The sequence below is a fragment of the Bombina bombina genome, chromosome 5 (genome assembly GCF_027579735.1).
Source record: "Bombina bombina isolate aBomBom1 chromosome 5, aBomBom1.pri, whole genome shotgun sequence".
Lineage (NCBI taxonomy): Eukaryota > Metazoa > Chordata > Amphibia > Anura > Bombinatoridae > Bombina > Bombina bombina.
Window position 1 is genome coordinate 101,861,199 of NC_069503.1, and position 22,259 is coordinate 101,883,457.

Consider the following 22,259-nt stretch of genomic DNA (forward strand, 5'->3'; position numbering starts at 1 on the left):
CCTAAGTCTGGATAAGAGTCAGTCACTATGATGTACAAGCGTGATAGATTAGAGATATCCCTGCTATTGTATCTGACTGTAACAAAAAAACTAATTGGCAGTGAATAAAACAAAAACTTAACTCTAGATTGAACTAACATAACATTCTGAGCATTAAAAGAACTAGTCATATATCTATGCATAACAATGGGAAGTGCAGTAGTTCTAATATAAACATGTTTAGAACTTTCATAATACAGGTTTGGACAACTCAAGCATTTATCAGAAAATAATTTTTTTTTTTCCTTTTTCCCCCAGAGCGAGCTCTAAAGCCCGCACAGGGATAAGTAATGGACTGAGACCTCTGCAACTTTACCTAGCAGTCCAGTTCATGGTTTCACTTTTTTCTTTTTTGCCACTCTGGACCACCGAGGCCTATTCGCCAAGGTTCGCGGCTCTTTACCTGAAGAGTGTTGTGATGAGGCAGATTCCTCAGGGAGTGTTGGCATTTCTACATTTAGATATTGGCAGATTTCCGGAATATCCTGTGCTGATTTAATTGTGAACATCTTGTGGTTGTGGGAAATATGCAAAGCAAAAGGATATCCCCACCTGTATGGAATGTTTTGCCTCCTCAGTAAAGATTTGAGGGGCGTAAAGCATATCTTTTTTGTAGAGTGCGGGCACATAGGTCCTGATAGAATTGAATGATTTGCCCCTGAAACTTGAAGGGTTGGTGTTTTCTGGACGCTGACATGATGCATTCTCTGTCAGGGAAACGCAGCATCCTGACGATGACATCCCTAGGTGGTTGGCCCTCTTTTGGCTTCGGTTTCAGGGCCCTGTGAGCTCTTTCCATCGCAAAGTCTGATTCTCCTTCTCCGCCTGTGACAGCTTTAAAAAGGCGCAGCAAGTATGAGGGTAGATCTGTGGCTTCTATGTTTTCCGGAATCCCTTTCAGCCTGACATTATTCCTTCTGTTTCTATTTTCTAGATCCTCCATTTTATCTTGGAGGTCCAGAAGCTGTTGTTGATTGGATGCAATAGATTCAGAGTTGGTTGTTGTACTTTCAGCCAAAGTTTCATGTTCAGCCTCTACTGCCTCCACTCTATCCCCCAGCTCAGATAGATCTTGTTTTATCTCAGCCAAACTGTTAGTAACTGAGGAATGAAAGCTATCAATTTTGTTCATCAGCTTTTCCAGACCCACTGCCATATCCTCCTTGGAGACCAGGGTGTGAAGATCAGCTTTTGTCATACCCCCAATTTTCCCTGATGTATCCACATTGTTTACTGTGGGAGCATGGTGTCCCTCCTCCAGCTCCCCGTCCACTCCTTCCGTGATCAGCCCTTTGGAAGACCTTAAATAGTTATCAAGTGCTGTGGATTTTAAGCTTTTGTCAGGTTTGTTAAGTTTTTTAGCTGCCATATTAGCGCTCTCTTGACAAACGTAATGGGGCCTGTATTGTCACAACAGATATCAGGGCTAATGTGTGGGAGGCTCAAAGACCCTGGAGAAGGCAGTGGGCCTATTCTGTGGTTAGTGACTCCTCTGCTCACCCAGCAAAAGAAAACACAAAAGTCACTGTTCAAACTTGGCGATACTGCTCTCGGCTATGATATGATAATGCTTGGCAGATCTAATGTACTCTTGAAGGGCCCTCCTGATGTCTCAGGGTAATTCACAATGACCCCTAGTGTGTTGTATGTGGCCTGGGTTCTAGCGTTAATTATTCACCTACCGAGTCTGTCAGGTGCTGCAGTTACTACTGCCAGTTGAGCCGTCTGTGGATCCTTCAATTTCCCTGTTGCGAGGAGGCCGATGTCCTCTGTGTCACTCTCTCCAGCGGGCCCACAAGTGCCGGGTAAAGGCCGCGATCGCGGCTGAAATATGGCCCTGTGCCAGGGGCCGCAACACGCTGCTTCTGTCTACCTGCTACCGGCTCTCTCTGAGTATCTTGGGGTGAGATCCCAATTACCTCCCGCTCACTGGTCCTCGCAGGGTAGACGGAGAGGCTTCAACTGGGTTACAGTCCGCTCACTTGTTAATCCCTCTATGATGGCGGATATGCTGCTGCGTAGCAAAGGGAAATGTGCGCCAAGTCTCCCGGTCTGGGTTATTGCGTTCCCCGCCACTGTTTCTGAAAGTCCTTTGCAGAAAGTGACCGCTGCTTGTAGTTATCTCCTGCAGGTGTATTTAGGCTTTAGATAAAGCTCCCAAACATGCTTTTTTGATTTTTAGCTGTGGTTACTGCACAGAGCTGCCAAATTAAGCTGCCATCTTAGAGCTTGGCTAGACTCCGCCCCCCGTTATGGTCCTTTTAAATGGATTGAACTTGTCAAAAAACATATCTCATTATGTTATTACTCTATGTAAACACAAACACTTCCTTTTCTTTTCTATATCTAAGATAGCAATTGAAATGAACATTTTAGTGCCTATCTCTCTCATACCCAATTGCAGTGTGATTTAAGACAACACAGTATTGACCAAGAGAAGTTAAAGGGACACTGAATCCAAATTTTTTCTTTCGTTATTCAGATAGAGCATGCAATTTTAAGCAACTTTCTAATTTACTCATATTATCAATTGTTCTTTGTTCTCTTGCTATCTTTATTTGAAAAAGAAGGCATCTAAGCTTTTTTCTTTCATGTAATTGGCAAGAGTCCATGATCTAGTTACGTATGGGATATACAATCCTACCAGGAGGGGCAAAGTTTCCCAAACCTCAAAATGCCTATAAATACACCCCTCACCACACCCACAATTCAGTTTTTATAAACTTTGCCTCCTATGGAGGTGGTGAAGTAAGTTTGTGCTAAGATTTCTAAGTTGATATGCGCTTCTCAGCATTTTGAAGCCCGATTCCTCTCGGAGTACAGTGAATGTCAGAGGGATGTGAAGGGAGTATCACCTATTGGTTTTCCTCACAGGAGATCTGTTTCATAGGTTCTCTGTTATCGGTTGTAGAGATTCATCTCCTACCTCCCTTTTCAGATCGACAATATACTCTCATATTCCATTACCTCTACTGATAACCGTTTCAGTACTGGTTTGGTTATATGTGGATGGGTGTCTTTTGGTAAGTATGTTTTCATTACTTAAGACACTCTCATCTATGGTTTGGCACTTTATGTATTTATATAAAGTTCTAAATATATATATTTTACTTATATTTGCCATGAGTCGAGTTTAAATATGCTGTTTGCATTTTTTCCCATTCCTGAAACTGCCATATAAGGAAATTGATAATTTTGCTTTATATGTTGTTTTTTCTTTTACTTTTGCAAGATGTCTCAATCTGATCCTGTCTCAGAAATCACTGTTGGAACCCTGCTGCCTGATAACAGTTCTACCAAAGCTAAGTGCATATTTTGTAAACTTGTGGAGATTATATTTCCAGCTGTTGTTTGTAATAGTTGTCATGATAAACTTTTACATGCAGAGAATGTGTCCATCAGTAATAGTACATTGCCTATTGTTGTTCCTTCAACATCTAATGTACAAGATATACCTGTGAATTTAAAATATTTTATTGCTGATTCTATTAAGAAGGCTTTGTCTGCCATCCTGCCTTCTAATAAATGTAAAAGGTATTTTAAAACTTCTCATAAAGTTGATGACATTTCAAATGACCGACAAAATACTTAATTATCCTCCTCTGATGAGGATCTATCTGATTCAGAAGATCCTTCCTCAGATATTGACACTGACAAATCTACTTATTTATTTAAAATGGAGTATATTCGTTCTTTGTTAAAAGAAGTGTTGATTACATTGGATATTGAGGAAACTAGTCCTCTTGATGCTAAAACTAGTAAACATTTAAATTCTGTTTATAAACCTCCTGTGGTTACTCCTGAGGTTTTTCCAGTTCCTGATGCTATTTCTGATATGATTTCTAAGGAATGGAATAGGCCTGGTAATTATTTTATTCCTTCTTCAAGGTTTAAAAAATTGTATCCTTTGCCAGCAGTTACATTTGAGTTTTGGGAAAAGATCCCCAAAGTTGATGGGGCTATCTCTATCTACTCTTGCTAAACATACTACTATTCCTATTGAAGGTAGTACTTCTTTTAAAGATCCTTTAGATAGGAAACTTGAATCTTATCTAAGGAAAGCCTATTTATATTCTGGTCATCTTCTCAGGCCTGCAATTTCTTTGGCTGGTGTTGCAGCTGCATCAACTTTTTGGTTGGAACATTTAGCGCAACCAGAATTAGATTCTGATTTGTCTAGCATTGTTCGCTTGCTTCAACATGCTAATCATTTTATTTGTGATGCCATTTTTGATATCATCAAAATTGATGTTAATTCTATGTCTTTAGCTATTTTAGCTAGATGAGCTTTGTGGCTTAAAATCTTGGAATGCTGACATGCCTTCTATGTCTAGATTGCTATCTCTTTCTTTCAAAGGTAATAAGTTATTTGGTTCTCAGTTGGATTCAATTATTTCAACTATCACTGGGGGGAAGAGAGTTTTTTTGCCTCAGAATAAAAGACCTAAGGGTAAATCTAAAGTTTCTAACCATTTTCGTTCCTTTTGACATATTAAGGAACAGAAGCCTATTCCTTCCCCCAAGGAATCTGTTTCCAATTGGAAACCTTCTTCAAGTTGGAATAAATCCAAGCCATTTAAGAAACCAAAGTCAGCCCCCAAGGCCGCATGAAGGTGCGGCCCTCATTCCAGCTCAGCTGGTAGGGGGCAGATTCAAATTTTTCAAGGATGTTTTGGACAAATTCTGTCCAAAATCAATGGATTCTGAGTATTGTCTCTCAGGGGTATCGAATAGGATTCAGAGTAAGACCTCCTGTGAGAAGATATTTTCTCTCATGCATCCCAGCAAATCCAGTAAAAGGCTCAAGCTTTCCTGAAGTGTGTTTCAGACCTGGAGCTTTCAGGGGTAATCATGCCGGTTCCATTTCAGGAATAGGGTCTGGGGTTTTATTCAAATCTATTCATTGTTCCAAAGAAAGAAAACTCATTCAGACTAGTTCTGGATCTAAAAATGTTGAATCGTTATGTAAGAGTGTCAACTTTCAAAATGGTGACTATAAGGACTATTCCGCCTTTTGTTCAGCAAAGGCATTATATGTCCACAATAGACTTGCAGGATGCATATCTTCATATTCAGATTCATCCAGATCATTATCAGTTTTTGAGATTCTCTTTTCTAGACAAGCATTACCAATTTGTCGCTCTTCCTTTTGGCCTGGCGACAGCTCCAAGAATCTTGTCAAAGGTTCTCGGTGCCCTACTCTCTGTAATCAGAGAGCGGGGTTTTGCGGCGTTTACTTATTTTGACGATATCTTGGTACTAGCTCAGTCTTTACATTCTGCAGAATCTAACACAAATCAACTAGTGTTGTTTCTTCAAAAACATGGTTGGAGGATCAATTTACCAAAAATGTATTTGATTCCTCAGACAAGGGTCACCTTTTTAGGTTTCCAGATAGATTCAGTGTCCATGACTCTGTCTCTAACAGACAAGAGACGTTTAAAATTGGTTTTAGCCTGTCAGAACCTTCAGTCTCAGTCATTCCCTTCAGTAGCTATGTGCATGGAAGTTTTAGGTCTCATGACTGCAGCATCGGAAGCAATCCCCTTTTGCTCGTTTTCATATGAGACCTCTACAGCTTTGCATGCTGAACCAATGGTGCAGGGATTATACAACAATATCACAATTAATATCCTTTACATCCCAATTTTCGACTATCTCTGACTTGGTGGTTAGATCACCATCATATAGTTCTAGGGGCCTCTTTTGTTCGTCCAACCTGGACTGTGATCACAACAGATACGAGTCTTTCAGGTTGGGGAGCTGTTTGGGGATCTCTGACAGCACAAGGAGTTTGGAAATCTCAAGAGGCGAGATTACCAATCAATATTTTGGAACTCCGTGCGATTTTCAGGGCTCTTCAGATTTGGCCTCTGTTGAAGAGAGAACAGTTAATTTGTTTTCAGACAGACAATATCACAACTGTGGTATCTGTCAATCATCAGGGTGGGACTCACAGTCCCCAAGCTATGAAAGAAGTATCCTGGATACTTGCTTGGGCAGAATCCAGCTCCTGTCTAATTTCTGCGGTTCATATCCCAGGTATAGACAATTGGGAAGCGCATTATCTCAACCGTCAGACTTTACATCCGGGGGAGTGGTCCCTCCATCCAGATGTATTTTCTCAGGTTATTCAGATGTGGGGTCTTCCAGAAATAGATCTGATGGCTTTTCATCTAAACAAGAAACTTCCCAAGTACCTGTCCAGGTCCAGGGATCCTCAGGCAGAAGCAGTGGATGCATTGACACTTCCTTGGTGTTATCAACCTGCTTATATTTTCCCACCTCTTGTTCATCTTCCAAGAGTGATCTCCAAAATCATCATGGAACAATAGTTTGTGTTGCTGGTGGCTCCAGCATGGCCTCACAGGTTTTGGTATGTGGATCTTGTTTCGGATGTCCAGTTGCCAACCTTGGCCACTTCCATTAAGGCCGAACCTTCAGTCTCAAGGTCCGTGTTTCCATCAGGATCTCAAATCATGAAATTTGAAGGTATGGAAATTGAACGCCTAGTGCTTAGTCATAGAGGTTTCTCTGACTCAGTGATTAATACTATGTTATAGGTTTGTAAATCTGTTTCTAGAAAGATTTATTATTGAGTTTGGAAGACTTATATTTCATGGTGTTTTTCTCATAAATTCTCTTGGCATTCTTTTAGAATCCTAGAATTTTACAGTTTCTTCATGATGGTTTGGATATGGGTTTGTCTGCAAGTTCCTTGAAGGGACAAATATCTGCCCTTTCTGTTTTATTTCACAGAAAGATTGCTAAGCTGTCCTTTTTGTTCAGGCTTTGGTTCGTATCAAGCTTGTCATTAAATCAATCTCTCCTCCTTGGTTTTAAAGGCTTTACAGGCTCCTCCATTTGAGCCTATGCATTCTTTGGACATTAAAATACTTTCTTGGAAAGTGTTATTTTTTTGGCCATCTTTTCTACTAGAAGAGTTTCTGAATTATCTGCGTTCTCTTGTGAATCTCCTTTTCTGATTTTTCATCAGGATAAGGCAGTTTTGCGGTCTTCATTTAAATTCTTACCTAAGGTTGTGAATTCTAACAACATTAATAGAGAAATTGTTGTCCCTTCCTTGTGTCCTAATCCTAAGAATTCTTTGGAGAGATCTTTATATTCTTTGGATGTGGTGAGAGCTCTGAAATATTATGTTGAAGCTACTAAAGATTTCAGGAAGACTTCTAGTCTATTTGTTATCTTTTCTGGTTCTAGGAAAGGTCAGAAGGCTTCTGCCGTTTCCTTGGCATTGTGGTTAAAGCTTTTGATTCATCAAGCTTATTTGGAGTCAGGTCAAGCCCCACCTCAGAGAATTACAGCTCATTCTACTAGATCAGTCTCCACTTCGTAAGCTTTTAAGAATGAAGCTTCAGTTGATCAGATTTGCAAAGCAGCAACTTGGTCTTCTTTGCATACATTTACTAAAAGGACCAGTCAACACATTAGATTTGCATAATCAACAAATGCAAGATAACAATACAATGCAATAGCACTTAGTCTGAACTTCAAATGAGTAGTAGATTTTTTTTATAAAAAAAAATCAAAGTTATGTATATTTCCACTCCCCTTGTACCATGTGATAGCAATCAGCCAATCACAAATGCATATACGTATAGTCTGTGAATTCTTGCACATGCTCAGTAGGATCTGGTGACTCAAAAAGTATAAATATAAAAGAATGTGCACATTTTTTTTAATGGAAGTAAATTGGAAAGTTGTTTAAAATTACATGCTGTATCTCAATCATGAAAATGTAATTTAACCTGAGTGTCCCTTAAATTCTACTGTTTTGATGTATTTGCTTCTTCTGAAGCAGTTTTTGATAGAAAAGTTCTTCAGGCAGCTGTTTCAGTTTGATTCCTCTGCTTATGTTTTAAGTTTTTCCTTTAATTTATGAGAATAAACTTATATTTTGGATTGTGGATTAATTTTTTTCAGTGAAAATTGGCTGTTTTTATTTTATCCCTCCCTCTCTAGTGACTCTTGCGTGGAGTTCCACATCTTGGTTATTGCTATCCCATACATCACTACCTCATGGACTCTTGCCAATTACATGAAAGAAAACATAATTTATGTAAGAACTTACCTGATAAATTAATTTCTTTTATATTGGCAAGAGTCCATGAGGCCCACCCTTTTTATGGTGGTTATGATTTTTTTGTATAAAGCACAATTATTTCCAAATTCCTTTGTTGATGCTTTTTACTCCTTTCTTTATCACCCCAGTACTTGGCTATTCGTTAAACTGAATTGTGGGTGTGGTGAGGGGTGTATTTATAGGCATTTTGAGGTTTGGGATACTTTGACCCTCCTAGTAGGATTGTATATCCCATACGTCACTAGCTCATGGACTCTTGCCAATATGAAAGAAATGAATTTATTAGGTAAGTTCTTACATAAATTTATGGGTTTTTTTTATTTAGAACTCTGGACAGCACCTTTTTATTGGTGGGTTAATTTATCCACCAATCAGCAAGAACAACTCAGGTTGTTCACCAAAAATGGGCCAACATCTAAACTTACATTCTTGCATTTCAAATAAAAGATACCAAGAGAATGAAGAAAATTTGATAATTGGAGTAAATTAGTTGCTTAAAATTTCAGTCTCTATCTGAATCACAAAGGAAAGATGTGTGGAGCACATGACAAATACAAAATGTCTGACAGTGAGAATTAGTAGGAAGTAAAATACCCATACTGCAGTATCCAATTTCACTTATATATATAAACAAATTATATTTACCATTTATTTCATGTGAAAATATTGTTTCATATAAATGACAGAAAACAAAGATTATTATATATTTGTAACGTTGTGATATGGCCTCATTCATAAATAGATTTTCTACCATTCTGTTGTATAGATCTAGGAAGATTCATATTTAAAGTGATAGTAAACACCCAAAATGTTAATGTTTGATAAAATAGATAATCCCTTTATTCCTTAGTTTTGCATAACCAACACTGTTATAGAAATATACTTTTTACCTCTGTAATTACCTTGAATCTAAGTTTCTGCAAACTGCCTCCTTATCTCAGATCTTTCTGACAGACGCATTTCAAGCAATTTGTGCTGACTCTTGAATAACTCCACGTGCATAAGCACAATGTTATTTATATGAAACCTGTGAACTAACATCCTCTAGCTGTGAAAAAATGTCAAATACATTTTAGATAAGAGGCAGCCTTCTAGGGCTTAGAAATTAGCAAAGGAGCCTCCAAGAATTAGCATTCAATTAAGAATACCAAGAGAACAAAGCAAATTTGATGATAAAAGTAAATTAGAAAGTTATTTAAAATGACATGTCCTATCTGAATCATGAATTATTATTTTGGACTTTAATGTCCCTTTAAGGGGCAATTATAACACACATAGTGTTAACTGTACTAAATGCTTGTGGTGAATCAATACCACATATGTAGTAACCTAATCAGCTGATATGTATCACATGAATTGTTATGTGATCCTTTAATTATAACATACGTACAGTTAATCAGAACCATTATTTATTATTATCCCTTTAAACCATTTAATATACTTTTTACAGACACGGCCGGAGCACTGTGAGATATTAGTGCTGCACAATCTGTTGGCACTCTACAAATAACCAATAATAATAATATTGGGTATTGATGTAACTGGAGTGAATAAGGGAACCTTCTTCCTGAACAAAGACATTGGAGCCTGTTATCAGCATGAACTCCTATGTGTTAGGTGAGTAAAATAGATATTATGCTGACTTTAATTACTGGGAAAATAGAGTAAATCATTCATTAAACAAATATAAACTATTATATTTATATCTGCATCTTTTAAGTACATTTGTGTCAGTGACGGTTATAAAGAAGGAGCAACTCCCATTTGGATGAGGATCAGGGTAAAAAATACTACTCCCCCTCTGTCCTTTTAGATAGATCATGTCTAACAACTGCCTAACCTCACCCCCAGACTTCTGTACTCAGAACACCGGCAACTCCACCTTCCCCTGACCTCGCTCATGGACACCCATAACTACACTTGAATGACTACCTTATTTCCAGTGTGTGTTCCCCACCTGTAAGAGTAGACCTTGGAATCTCTGAAATCCGGAACATCTGTGGATCGCAACTGCAGACAAAAGTTGGTAAATGTATCACTTGGCAATAGATCAGATATATCCAAAAGATCTTTATCTTTGGCCGCCTTAAGTGAAATTAATACGTAATAATTGGATCAAGTTGTAACATGTAACAACTACTTGATAATATATGATACAGCAAGAGAAGTACTTGAGAAACTGAATAATAGGTAGCAGAGTATAGTATAGAACTTCCGTTATGGAACTCAGAGGAGGCAACACTGCTTGAATGCTGTTTACACTATGGCTATCAGTAATGCTGTGGCTGAGCAGGAATCCTCGATACTGGTGATGTAGGTGGTTTACCCGGAGTCAGCTGAGAGGAAGAGGATGAGCCAGTGGGTGTGTCAGAGTTATGATAACACGGAGTGGTAGTTATAATCTCGAAGATTTATCTCTGTAGAAATTTTTAGCTGTCATCGACAACTACAGAGGAGTATGGTAAGTTGTAGAGGATAGTTCAATAAATTGGAAACAGGATTCCTATATGGAAATGAAACTCTGTTAGAGGGAAACCTGAATGACGCCAATTACTCTGCGACCAGGAATGTAAAAAGTGCTGAACAGCGAAATCTAAAGTTCTTAATTTCTGAGAGGTAACTAATAAATCCAGGTAGAACAAAATATAGAAAACTCGGGCTGAGAATTTCAATGGCTGTGTTCCTTGCTTGAACAAAATAACAAAGCACCTATTAAATATCAAGGTAGCAGTTAAGTAGGGAGAGTGGGTTGGATTAACACACAGTAGTGTGACAGAGTGGTCCTAAAGGGAAAAGTATATAGATTCCTTAAATGACCCCCACCTCAAACAAGCCGTCCCAAGGCTTGAAGTCTAGGATGACACGCATACCTCCTGTGGAACTGTGACTCAAGCCTTGGAGCATTTACATGAGTATGGGGTTCCCACGCATCATCATCTGGAGAGTACCCCTTCCAGCGGTCTTAATATTGTAGTTCACCGTCCAAAAATCTAGAGTCCAATAGATCTTAAATCTCAAACTCCTCAGTGTCCAAGAGAATCGGTGCAGGTGGTAATATAGTGTTCCGTACTTTTCCTTTTGCTGGTTTCAACAAAGACACAATGTGGAATGTATCTTGAGGGAAGTTGGTAAGTCAAGGCTGACAGCATTTGGGTTGATTACTTTAGAAATAGGATACGGACCTATGAATAAACTTGCAAGTTTTTTACTCGGTACCTGTATTTTGAGGTTTTTGGTGGAAAGCCAAACCAAATCACCTACAGTGTATTGAGGGGGGGTTCTTCTGAGATTGTAATATCTCTTTTGGTTGCTTTGTGCGTTTTGGATATTCTTTCGTAACATTTGGAAGTTTTCTGTAATTTTATGTGTCAGGTCATCTATACATGGACAAGGTGATCCATCAGCACTTAGTTAAGACATCCTAGGGTGATATGCGTAGTTCGCAAAATACGGAGTCATTTTAGATGATGAGTTTAACGTATATTGTTATAGGCAAATTCTGCCATGGATAGATGGTTCATCCACTCATTTTGATGATAGGAACAATAACACCTCAGATACTGTTCCAACCACTGGTTCAGGCGTTCTAATTGTCCATTAGTTTGTGGGTGGTAAGAAGTGCTGAATCGATGATCTAACTGTAAAACCTGACACAGATGTTTCCAAAAATGAGAAGTGAACTGATTACCTCTGTCAGTAGTCAATATGGAGGGAATACCATGGTATTTGATTACATGATCTAGGAAAAGTTGTGCTGTTTGTGCTGATGAAGGGAGTTTATGGGATGAAATGAGCCATCTTAGTAAGTAAATCGATGACCACAAGGATCGTATTATTTCTTGAACTGAGCAGTAGATCAACGATAAAATCCAATCCCAAGTGATTCCAAGGTTAGTCTGGTATCTGTATGGGCATCAGTAGACTGTAAGGAGATTTTTTCTCTGGTTTTAATGTTGTGCAAGTTGTACAATTTTGAATATATTCTTTGACATTGTTAGACATATTAGGCCACCAATAAAGTCTATCTAAAAGATCTTTAGTTCTCCTGATTCCAGGGTGTCCAGAGAGGGGAGAGTCATGATGCTGTGTGAGTACTACAGATCTAAGTTCTTCAGGTATGTAGAGTTTTGACCTTTTTGAGATCTTTGATTGGCAGATCCTTATCGGTACTTAAGGCAGATTAAAGTTGTGAGGAGAATACTGGTAACAATCCTCAGAAATTCTTTTGAGGAATGATGGAGGCAGGTGATGGAGATGTTAATGGTCTTTGTTCTTTTTGAAATAGAGCGTTAGCCTTCCCGTTTTTTGATCCTGGTCTGTAAATGATTTGGTAGTTGAATCTACTGAAATACAGACTCCACCTTACTTGTCTACCTGATAGAGTTTTGTTTTTCTGGGGATATTCGAGGTTCCTGTATATTCAAGGTTCCTGTGATCAGTATAAATTATAATCGGGAGTTCAGTGCCTTCAAGCAAATGTCTCCAATGTTCAAAGGATATTTTTATTACCAAAAGTTCCTTTCTCCAACATTGGTGTGTCCGGTCCACGGCGTCATCCTTACTTGTGGGAATATCTCTTCCCCAACAGGAAATGGCAAAGAGTCCCAGCAAAGCTGGCCATATAGTCCCTCCTAGGCTCCGCCCACCCCAGTCATTCTCTTTGCCGTTGCACAGGCAACATCTCCACGGAGATGGTTAAGAGTATGTGGTGTTTAGTTGTAGTTTTTTTTATTCTACTATCAAGAGTTTGTTATTTTAAAATAGTGCTGGTATGTACTATTTACTCTGAAACAGAAAAAGATGAAGATTTCTGTTTGTGAGAGGAAGATGATTTTAGCAGACAGTAACTAAAATCGATTGCTGTTTCCACATAGGACTGTTGAGATGAAGTAACTTCAGTTGGGGGAAACAGTTAGCAGACTTTTCTGCTTAAGGTATGACTAGCCATATTTCTAATAAGACTGTGTAATGCTGGAAGGCTGTCATTTCCCCTCATGGGGACCGGTAAGCCATTTTCTTAGTCTCAAACAGAATAAAGGGCTTAATATGGGCTATAAAACTGGTAGACACTTTTATGGGCTAAATCGATTGCTTTATTTGGACATTTTATACATGTTTCTGCTGATAATTCACACTTATAATCTTGGGGAACGTTTTTTAACGTCAGGCACTATGTTAGACACCTTTTCCAGTCAGGAAGGGCCTTCCCAGTTGTAGGCTGAGCCTCATTTTCGCGCCATTACTGCGCAGTTGTTTTTGAGAGCAAGACATGCAGATGCATGTGTGAGGACCTGAGAGTGGTTGGAAAAGTTCCTAGAAGGCGTCATTTGGTATCGTATTCCCCTCTGGGCTTGGTAAAGTCACAGCAAAGGCTGTAGCTGGGACTGTATAGGGGTTAAATCTGTAACCGGTTCCGGTTTCGTTATTTTAAGGGTTAAAGCTCTGAAAATTGGTGTGCAATACTTTTAATTCTTTAAGACACTGTGGTGAAATTTTGGTAAATTTTGAACAATTCCTTCATATTTTTTCACATATTCAGTAATAAAGTGTGCTCTGTTTAAAATTTAAAGAGACAGTAACGGTTTTGTTTTAAAACGGTTTTTGTGCTTTATTGACAAGTTTAAGCCTGTTTAACATGTCTGTGCCTTCAGATAAGCTATGTTCTATATGTATGAAAGTCAATGTGTCTCCCCCTTCAAAATTGTGTGATAATTGTGCCATAGCGTCCAAACAATGTAAGGACAATACTGTCACAGATAATGAAGTTGCCCAAGATGATTCATCAGATGAAGGGAGTAGACATGGTTCTACATCATCTCCTTCTGTGTCTATACCAGTTTTGCCCACGCAGGAGGCCCCTAGTACTTCTAGCGCGCCAATGCTTATTACCATGCAAAAATTGACGGCTGTAATGGATAACTCCATAGCTAATATTTTATCCAAAATGCCTGCATATCAGAGAAAGCGCGATTGCTCTGTTTTAAACACTGAAGAGCAGGAGGGCGCTGATGATAATGGTTCTGTCATACCCTCACACCAATCTGAAGGGGCCATGAGGGAGGTTTTGTCAGATGGGGAAATTTCAGATTCAGAAAAAATTTCTCAACAGGCTGAACCTGATGTTGTGACATTTAAATTTAAATTAGAACATCTCCGTGCACTGCTTAAGGAGGTGTTATCTACTCTGGATGATTGTGACAACTTGGTCATTCCAGAAAAATTATGCAAGATGGACAAGTTCCTAGAGGTTCCGGTGCACCCCGGCGCTTTTCCTATACCCAAGCGGGTGGCGGACATAGTGAATAAGGAGTGGGAGAAGCCCGGCATACCTTTTGTTCCCCCTCCTATATTTAAGAAATTATTTCCTATGGTCGACCCCAGAAAGGACTTATGGCAGACAGTCCCTAAGGTCGAGGGGGCAGTTTCTACTCTAAACAAGCGCACTACTATTCCTATTGAGGATAGTTGTGCTTTCAAAGATCCTATGGATAAAAAATTGGAAGGTTTGCTTAAAAAGATTTTTGTACTGCAAGGTTACCTTCTACAACCCATTTCGTGCATTGTTCCTGTCACTACAGCAGCGTGGTTCTGGTTCGAGGAACTAGAAAAGTCGCTCAGTAGAGAGACTCCATATGAGGAGGTTATGGACAGAGTTCACGCACTTAAGTTGGCTAACTCTTTTATTTTAGATGCCGCTTTGCAATTAGGTAGATTAGCTGCGAAAAATTCAGGGTTTGCAATTGTGGCGCGCAGAGCGCTTTGGCTAAAGTCTTGGTCAGCGGATGTATCATCCAAGACAAAATTGCTTAACATCCCCTTCAAGGGTAAAACTCTCTTTGGACCAGAATTGAAAGAGATTATCTCAGACATCACTGGGGGAAAGGGCCACGCCCTCCCACAAGATAGGCCTTTCAAGGCCAAGAATAAGTCTAATTTTCGTTCCTTTCGTAATTTCAGGAACGGACCGGCCTATAATTCTGCATCCTCTAAGCAAGAGGGTAATGTCTCACAGTCCAAGCCAGCCTGGAAACCGATGCAAGGCTGGAACAAGGGTAAGCAGACCAAGAAGCCTGCTACCGCTAACAAAACAGCATGAAGGAGTAGCCCCCGATCCGGGACCGGATCTAGTGGGGGGCAGACTCTCTCTCTTTGCTCAGGCTTGGGCAAGAGATGTTCAGGATCCCTGGGCGCTAGAAATAGTTTCTCAGGGTTATCTTCTGGAATTCAAGGAACTACCCCCAAGGGGAAGGTTCCACATGTCTCACTTATCCTCAAACCTAATAAAGAGACAGGCGTTCTTACATTGTGTAGAAGACCTGTTAAAGATGGGAGTGATACACCCAGTTCCAATGACGGAACAAGGAATGGGATTTTACTCAAATCTATTCGTAGTTCCCAAAAAAGAGGGAACCTTCAGACCAATTCTGAATTTAAAGATCCTAAACAAATTTCTCAGGGTACCATCGTTCAAAATGGAAACCATTCGAACGATTCTACCCACTATCCAGGAAGGTCAATTTATGACTACCGTGGATCTAAAGGATGCGTACCTACATATTCCTATCCACAAAGAACATCATCAGTTCCTAAGGTTCGCCTTTCTGGACAAACATTACCAGTTTGTGGCCCTCCCATTCGGATTAGCCACTGCTCCAAGGATTTTCACAAAGGTACTCGGGTCCCTTCTAGCGGTCCTAAGACCGAGGGGCATTGCAGTAGTACCATACTTGGACGACATTCTAATACAAGCGTCGTCCCTTTCAAAAGCAAAGGCTCATACAGACATCGTTCTGGCCTTTCTCAGATCTCACGGATGGAAGGTGAACATAGAAAAAAGTTCTCTGTCTCCGTCAACAAGAGTTCCCTTCTTGGGAACAATAATAGATTCCTTAGAAATGAGGATTTTTCTGACAGATGTCAGAAAGTCAAAACTTCTAAGCGCTTGTCAAGTTCTTCATTCTGTTCCACGTCCTTCCATAGCTCAGTGCATGGAAGTAGTAGGGTTGATGGTTGCAGCAATGGACATAGTTCCTTTTGCGCGAATTCATCTAAGACCATTACAACTGTGCATGCTGAAACAGTGGAATGGGGACTATACAGACTTGTCTCCAGTGATTCAAGTAGATCAGAAGACCAGAAATTCACTCCGTTGGTGGCTAACCCTGGACCACCTATCCCAGGGAATGAGCTTCCGCAGACCAGAGTGGGTCATTGTCACGACCAACGCCAGTCTAGTGGGCTGGGGCGCGGTCTGGGAATCCCTGAAAGCTCAGGGACTATGGTCTCGGGAAGAGTCTCTTCTCTCGATAAACATTCTGGAACTAAGAGCGATATTCAATGCTCTCAGGGCTTGGCCTCAGCTTGCAAAGGCCAGATTCATAAGATTCCAATCAGACAACATGACGACTGTTGCGTATATCAATCATCAGGGGGGAACAAGGAGTTCCATGGCGATGAAAGAAGTGACCAAAATAATACAATGGGCGGAGGATCACTCCTGCCACCTATCTGCGATCCACATCCCAGGTGTGGAAAACTGGGAAGCGGATTACTTGAGTCGTCAGACATTCCATCCGGGGGAGTGGGAACTCCACCCGGAGATCTTTGCCCAGTTGACGCAATTATGGGGCATTCCAGATATGGATCTGATGTCGTCTCGTCAGAACTTCAAGGTTCCTTGCTACGGGTCCAGATCCAGGGATCCCAAGGCGACTCTAGTGGATGCACTAGTAGCACCTTGGACCTTCAACCTAGCTTATGTGTTTCCACCGTTTCCTCTCGTTCCCAGGCTGGTAGCCAGGATCAAACAGGAGAGGGCCTCTGTGATCTTGATAGCTCCTGCGTGGCCACGCAGGACTTGGTATGCAGACCTGGTGAATATGTCATCGGTTCCACCATGGAAGCTACCTTTGAGACAGGACCTTCTTGTTCAGGGTCCATTCGAACATCCAAATCTGGTCTCCCTCCAGCTGACGGCTTGGAGATTGAACGCTTGATTCTATCAAAGCGTGGGTTTTCAGATTCTGTGATAGATACTCTGGTTCAGGCCAGAAAACCGGTAACTAGAAAGATTTACCATAAAATATGGAAAAGATATATCTGCTGGTGTGAATCCAAGGGATTCCCATGGAATAAGATAAAAATTCCTAAGATTCTTTCCTTTCTGCAAGAAGGTTTGGATAAAGGATTATCTGCGAGTTCTCTAAAGGGACAGATTTCTGCTTTATCTGTCTTACTACACAAACGACTGGCAGCTGTGCCAGATGTTCAAGCATTTGTTCAGGCTCTGGTTAGGATCAAGCCTGTTTACAGACCTGTGACTCCTCCCTGGAGTTTAAATCTAGTTCTTTCAGTTCTTCAAGGGGTTCCGTTTGAACCTCTACATTCCATAGATATTAAGTTGTTATCCTTGAAAGTTTTGTTTTTGGTTGCTATTTCTTCTGCTAGAAGAGTTTCTGAGTTATCTGCTCTGCAGTGTTCTCCGCCCTATCTGGTGTTCCATGCAGATAAGGTGGTTTTGCGTACTAAGCCTGGTTTTCTTCCAAAGGTTGTTTCTAACAAAAATATTAACCAGGAGATAGTTGTACCTTCTTTGTGTCCGAATCCAGTTTCAAAGAAGGAACGTTTGTTACACAATTTGGACGTAGTCCGTGCTCTAAAATTCTATTTAGAAGCTACAAAAGATTTCAGACAAACATCTTCTCTGTTTGTCGTCTATTCTGGTAAAAGGAGAGGTCAAAAAGCGACTTCTACCTCTCTTTCCTTTTGGCTTAAAAGCATTATCCGATTGGCTTACGAGACTGCCGGATGGCAGCCTCCTGAAAGAATCACAGCTCACTCCACTAGGACTGTGGCTTCCACATGGGCCTTCAAGAACGAGGCTTCTGTTGATCAGATATGTAAGGCAGCGACTTGGTCTTCACTGCACACTTTTGCCAAATTTTACAAATTTGATACTTTTGCTTCTTCGGAGGCTATTTTTGGGAGAAAGGTTTTGCAAGCCGTGGTGCCTTCCGTTTAGGTAACCTGATTTGCTCCCTCCCTTCATCCGTGTCCTAAAGCTTTGGTATTGGTTCCCACAAGTAAGGATGACGCCGTGGACCGGACACACCAATGTTGGAGAAAACAGAATTTATGCTTACCTGATAAATTACTTTCTCCAACGGTGTGTCCGGTCCACGGCCCGCCCTGGTTTTTTAATCAGGTCTGATGAATTCTTTTCTCTAACTACAGTCACCACGGTACCATATGGTTTCTCCTATTTTTTCCTCCTGTCCGTCGGTCGAATGACTGGGGTGGGCGGAGCCTAGGAGGGACTATATTGCCAGCTTTGCTGGGACTCTTTGCCATTTCCTGATGGGGAAGAGATATTCCCACAAGTAAGGATGACGCCGTGGACCGGACACACCGTTGGAGAAAGTAATTTATCAGGTAAGCATAAATTCTGTTTTTCCCCTATGGGGTAGTTCATCTCTGGAGGTGACATAACCTTGGATTAATAAGTCACAGGATGTAGAGGTTTGTGAAGATTCTTCCTTTGTGAGAGGACATCTCCCAGAGCATAGTCGGAGGAATCGACTTCTAATATAAACTGTAATCTAAGGGTCAGGGAAGTGAAGAATGGGTGCTGAAGTGAAATATTCTTTTAGATATATTAAAAAGAGTGTGCAGCCTCGTTATTCCAATGGAATGGAGTGGTAGAACTTGTAAGTTGGGTGAGGGGTTTAGCGATTTTGGAAAACCCTTTTATAAATTTCCTATAATAGTTGCTGAAACCCAGGAACTGTTGTAGTTCTTTCCTGGTGGTAGGCTGAGGCCATTGCTTCATGGCATCTACCTTATTCTCCTGCATCTGAATTTCTTTGGGACCCTAATGGTATAACCAAGAAAGGATATATTCTGAGTGTGAAAAACACACTTTTCAGCTTTGGCATATAATCAGTGCACTTGAAGTCTTGATAGCACCCACCTAACATGTTTGATATGTGCGTCAATAGACTGAGAATAGATTAAGATATCATCCAAGTAAACTACTACACATATATCCAGCAATTCCCTGAAGACATCATTAATAAAGTGCTGAAAGGTGGCTGGGGTGTTGCATAAGCTGAAGGGCATCACCAGGTACTCGTATAACCCATATCTGGTTCTAAATGCGGCCAACCACTCATCACCCTCCCTTATGCGGACTAAATTATAGGCTCCCCTGAGATCCAATTTTGTGAACCACTTAGCTTGATGTAGTCGTTCAATCAATTCAGGAATCAATGGAGAGGATACCTATTTTTGATTGTGATTTTGTTGAGATCCCTGTAATCAACTATAGGTCAAAGTGACTGATCCTTATTCCTAAAGAAGAACATACCAGCAGCGGCTGGTGATACAGATGGTCATATAAACCCCTTTTTCAAGTTGTCTTCCAAATAAGTCTTTAGATGATTAAGTTTGGCTGACTTAAAGGGTATAGATATCCATATGGAGGTGTAGTTCCTGGCTTCAATTCGATTGGACAATTGTAAGATCTATGCGGAGGGAGATTTCTGCCTCACGTTTGCTAAATACTTCAGCGAATTCTGAATATACCTTAGGAATATTAAGTTGATCTTCAGATACTTTTGATATTTGCATAATAGGAGAGTGTGTATAACAGGTTTGTTGACAGTATGAAGATTGTAAGGTTATTTGGAGAGTTTTCCAATCAAGTGTGGGTTCATGAATGCATAACAATTGAAGACCTAGCACTAAAGGGAATAATGGGGAAGAAATTACTTCGAAAACTATATATACATGATGGAAATTGTGTATAGTAGTTAAAATAGGTACAGTGTAATTGGACCAGTGGAGATTGCTGAACCATTGACTACACGGATTGACACAGGTGTTTTCTTTTTTTATGAGTGGTATTTTATTCTTATCAATTAAAGTGTTGTCAATATAATTTCCAAAGGCTGCTGTGTCAAGGATGGCTTCTGTCATCATTCAATCAAACTGGTTTGTCATGTACAATTAATGAGGTTAAAGAGGCATTGCACTTACTTTTCTTATTCTTGTCCAGTATAGGACAGTCCTTAACTGTATGTGCTGGGTTATTTCAATACATGCTCAAAGCTTTGGTTTTCCTCCTGTACCTTTCTTCTGCAGTTAAACATCCCCTTAGCATTCCAATTTCCATAGGTTCTGAGCTGTTTACTGAATAGCTTTGGCTTGGTTGCTGGACATGTGGTATAGGATTTACGTTTCTTTTATATCCTGAGTCTCTATGCAGATGTTCACTTTTTTCTCAGAGTCTTCTATTAATCTGCATAGTAAGCTTGATTAATGCCTCTAGAGTGTCTGGTAATTCAGTCCTAGCTAATTTGTCCTTTACCAAGTCAGACTACTAGCCTATACTGATTTCTCAATGCCACAGTATTCCATTGGGAGTCGGTTGCATACTGTTTAAACTCTGTTATATTAATTTCAACTGGTCTGTTCCCTTGCTTCAGTGCTCTCATTTTGCTTTCTGCAATAATTTGCAAATTGGTGTCGAGATACAATTCATCCATTACAGACAAAAAGTCATCCAATGAAGGTAGTATCAGATAATCTGATTCATAGTATGAGTCAGCCCAGACCTTGGGTTCTTCTCTTAAAAAAGAAATCAATGTTAAAACCTTAATCCTGTCATTGGGATAAGTCTTTGGTTTAAGGTTGAATTTCAGCAATCAAGCATTTTTAAACTGGCAAAATGCCTTTCTGTCACAATAAAACAGATCTGGAGGGGATAGTTGTGGTTCTGGTGTGTTATCAGATAATACAGGCTTACTGGAAAGTGATTCACTGATGACCTTCCTGAGAGTGTCATTTTCCACTTGTATAGTAGATCCCTTAGGCCCTGATCCACACGTTGAGACAGATTGTAAACTATTTGGGGGAGGTCTGCTGGATCCATGTTATGGCGTTGTTATTATGTAAGAATAGACCTTGGAATCTCTGAAATCCTGAACATCTGTGGATTGCAACTGCAGACAAAAGTTGGTTATTGTATCACATGGCAATAGATCAGATATATCCAAAAGATTTTTGGCTGCCTTAAGTGAAATTAATACATAATAATTGGATCTAATAATTGGATCAAGTATTAACATGTATCAACTACTTGATAATATATGATACAGCAAGAGAAGTACTTGAGAAACTGAATAATAGGTAGCAGAGTATAGTATAGAACTTCTGTTATGGAACTCAGAGGAAGCAACACTGCTTGAATGCTGTTTACACTATGGCTATCAGTAATGCTGCGGCTGACCAGGAATCCTCGATACTGGTGATGTAGGTGGTTTACCCGGAGTTAGCTGAGAGGATGATGACGAGCCAGTGGGTGTGTCATAGTTACGATAACACAGAGTGGTAGTTGTAATCTCAAAGATTTATCTCTGTAGAAATGCTTAGCTGTCATCGACAACTACATAGGAGTATGGTAAGTTGTAGAGGATAGGTCAATAAATTGGAAACAGGATTCCTATATGGAAATGAAACTCCATTAGAGGGTAACCTGAATTACGTCAATTACTCTGCAACCAGGAATGTAAAAAGTGCTGAACAGCAAAATACAAAGTTCTTAATACCTGAGCGGTAACTAATAAATCCAGGTAGAACAAAATATAGAAAACTCGTTCTGAGAATTTCTATGTCTGTGTTCCTTGCTTGAAAAAAATAACAAAGCACCTGTTAAACATCAAGGTAGCAGTTAAGTAGGGAGAGTGGGTTGGATTAACACACAGTAGTGTGACAGCGTGGTCCTAAAGGGAAAAGGATATAGATTCCTTACACCAACCCAGAACCGCCCCTGATTTGTGTGCTTAATTTTGCAGTAAATATTATTAAACTAATAAAGTTTTTGGCTGTTTATATAAATTAAACAACCACAGCTGAAGCTTAAAAGTATTGTAAAATCACTGCTTCTTACCCTCTCAAAACATCTCAAACTGATTATTAATCTGTGATGATTAAGAAATCATGTTCTCATCCAACTGGTTGAGCATGAGCCATGCATGACTGTGCGCTTGCTTGTGCAATGTTAAATGAGGATGTTGGATGCCACCTCTCTTGTGCGGAATACAGGTGTACTTGTTCC

The 22,259-nt window shown here is 40.0% G+C and overlaps 1 pseudogene; it reads left to right on the forward strand.

Annotated features, from left to right (window-relative positions):
• The window catches only part of LOC128659997 (zinc finger protein 850-like), a 254,398-nt pseudogene that overhangs the window by 229,470 nt on the left and 2,669 nt on the right, over positions 1–22,259 (forward strand).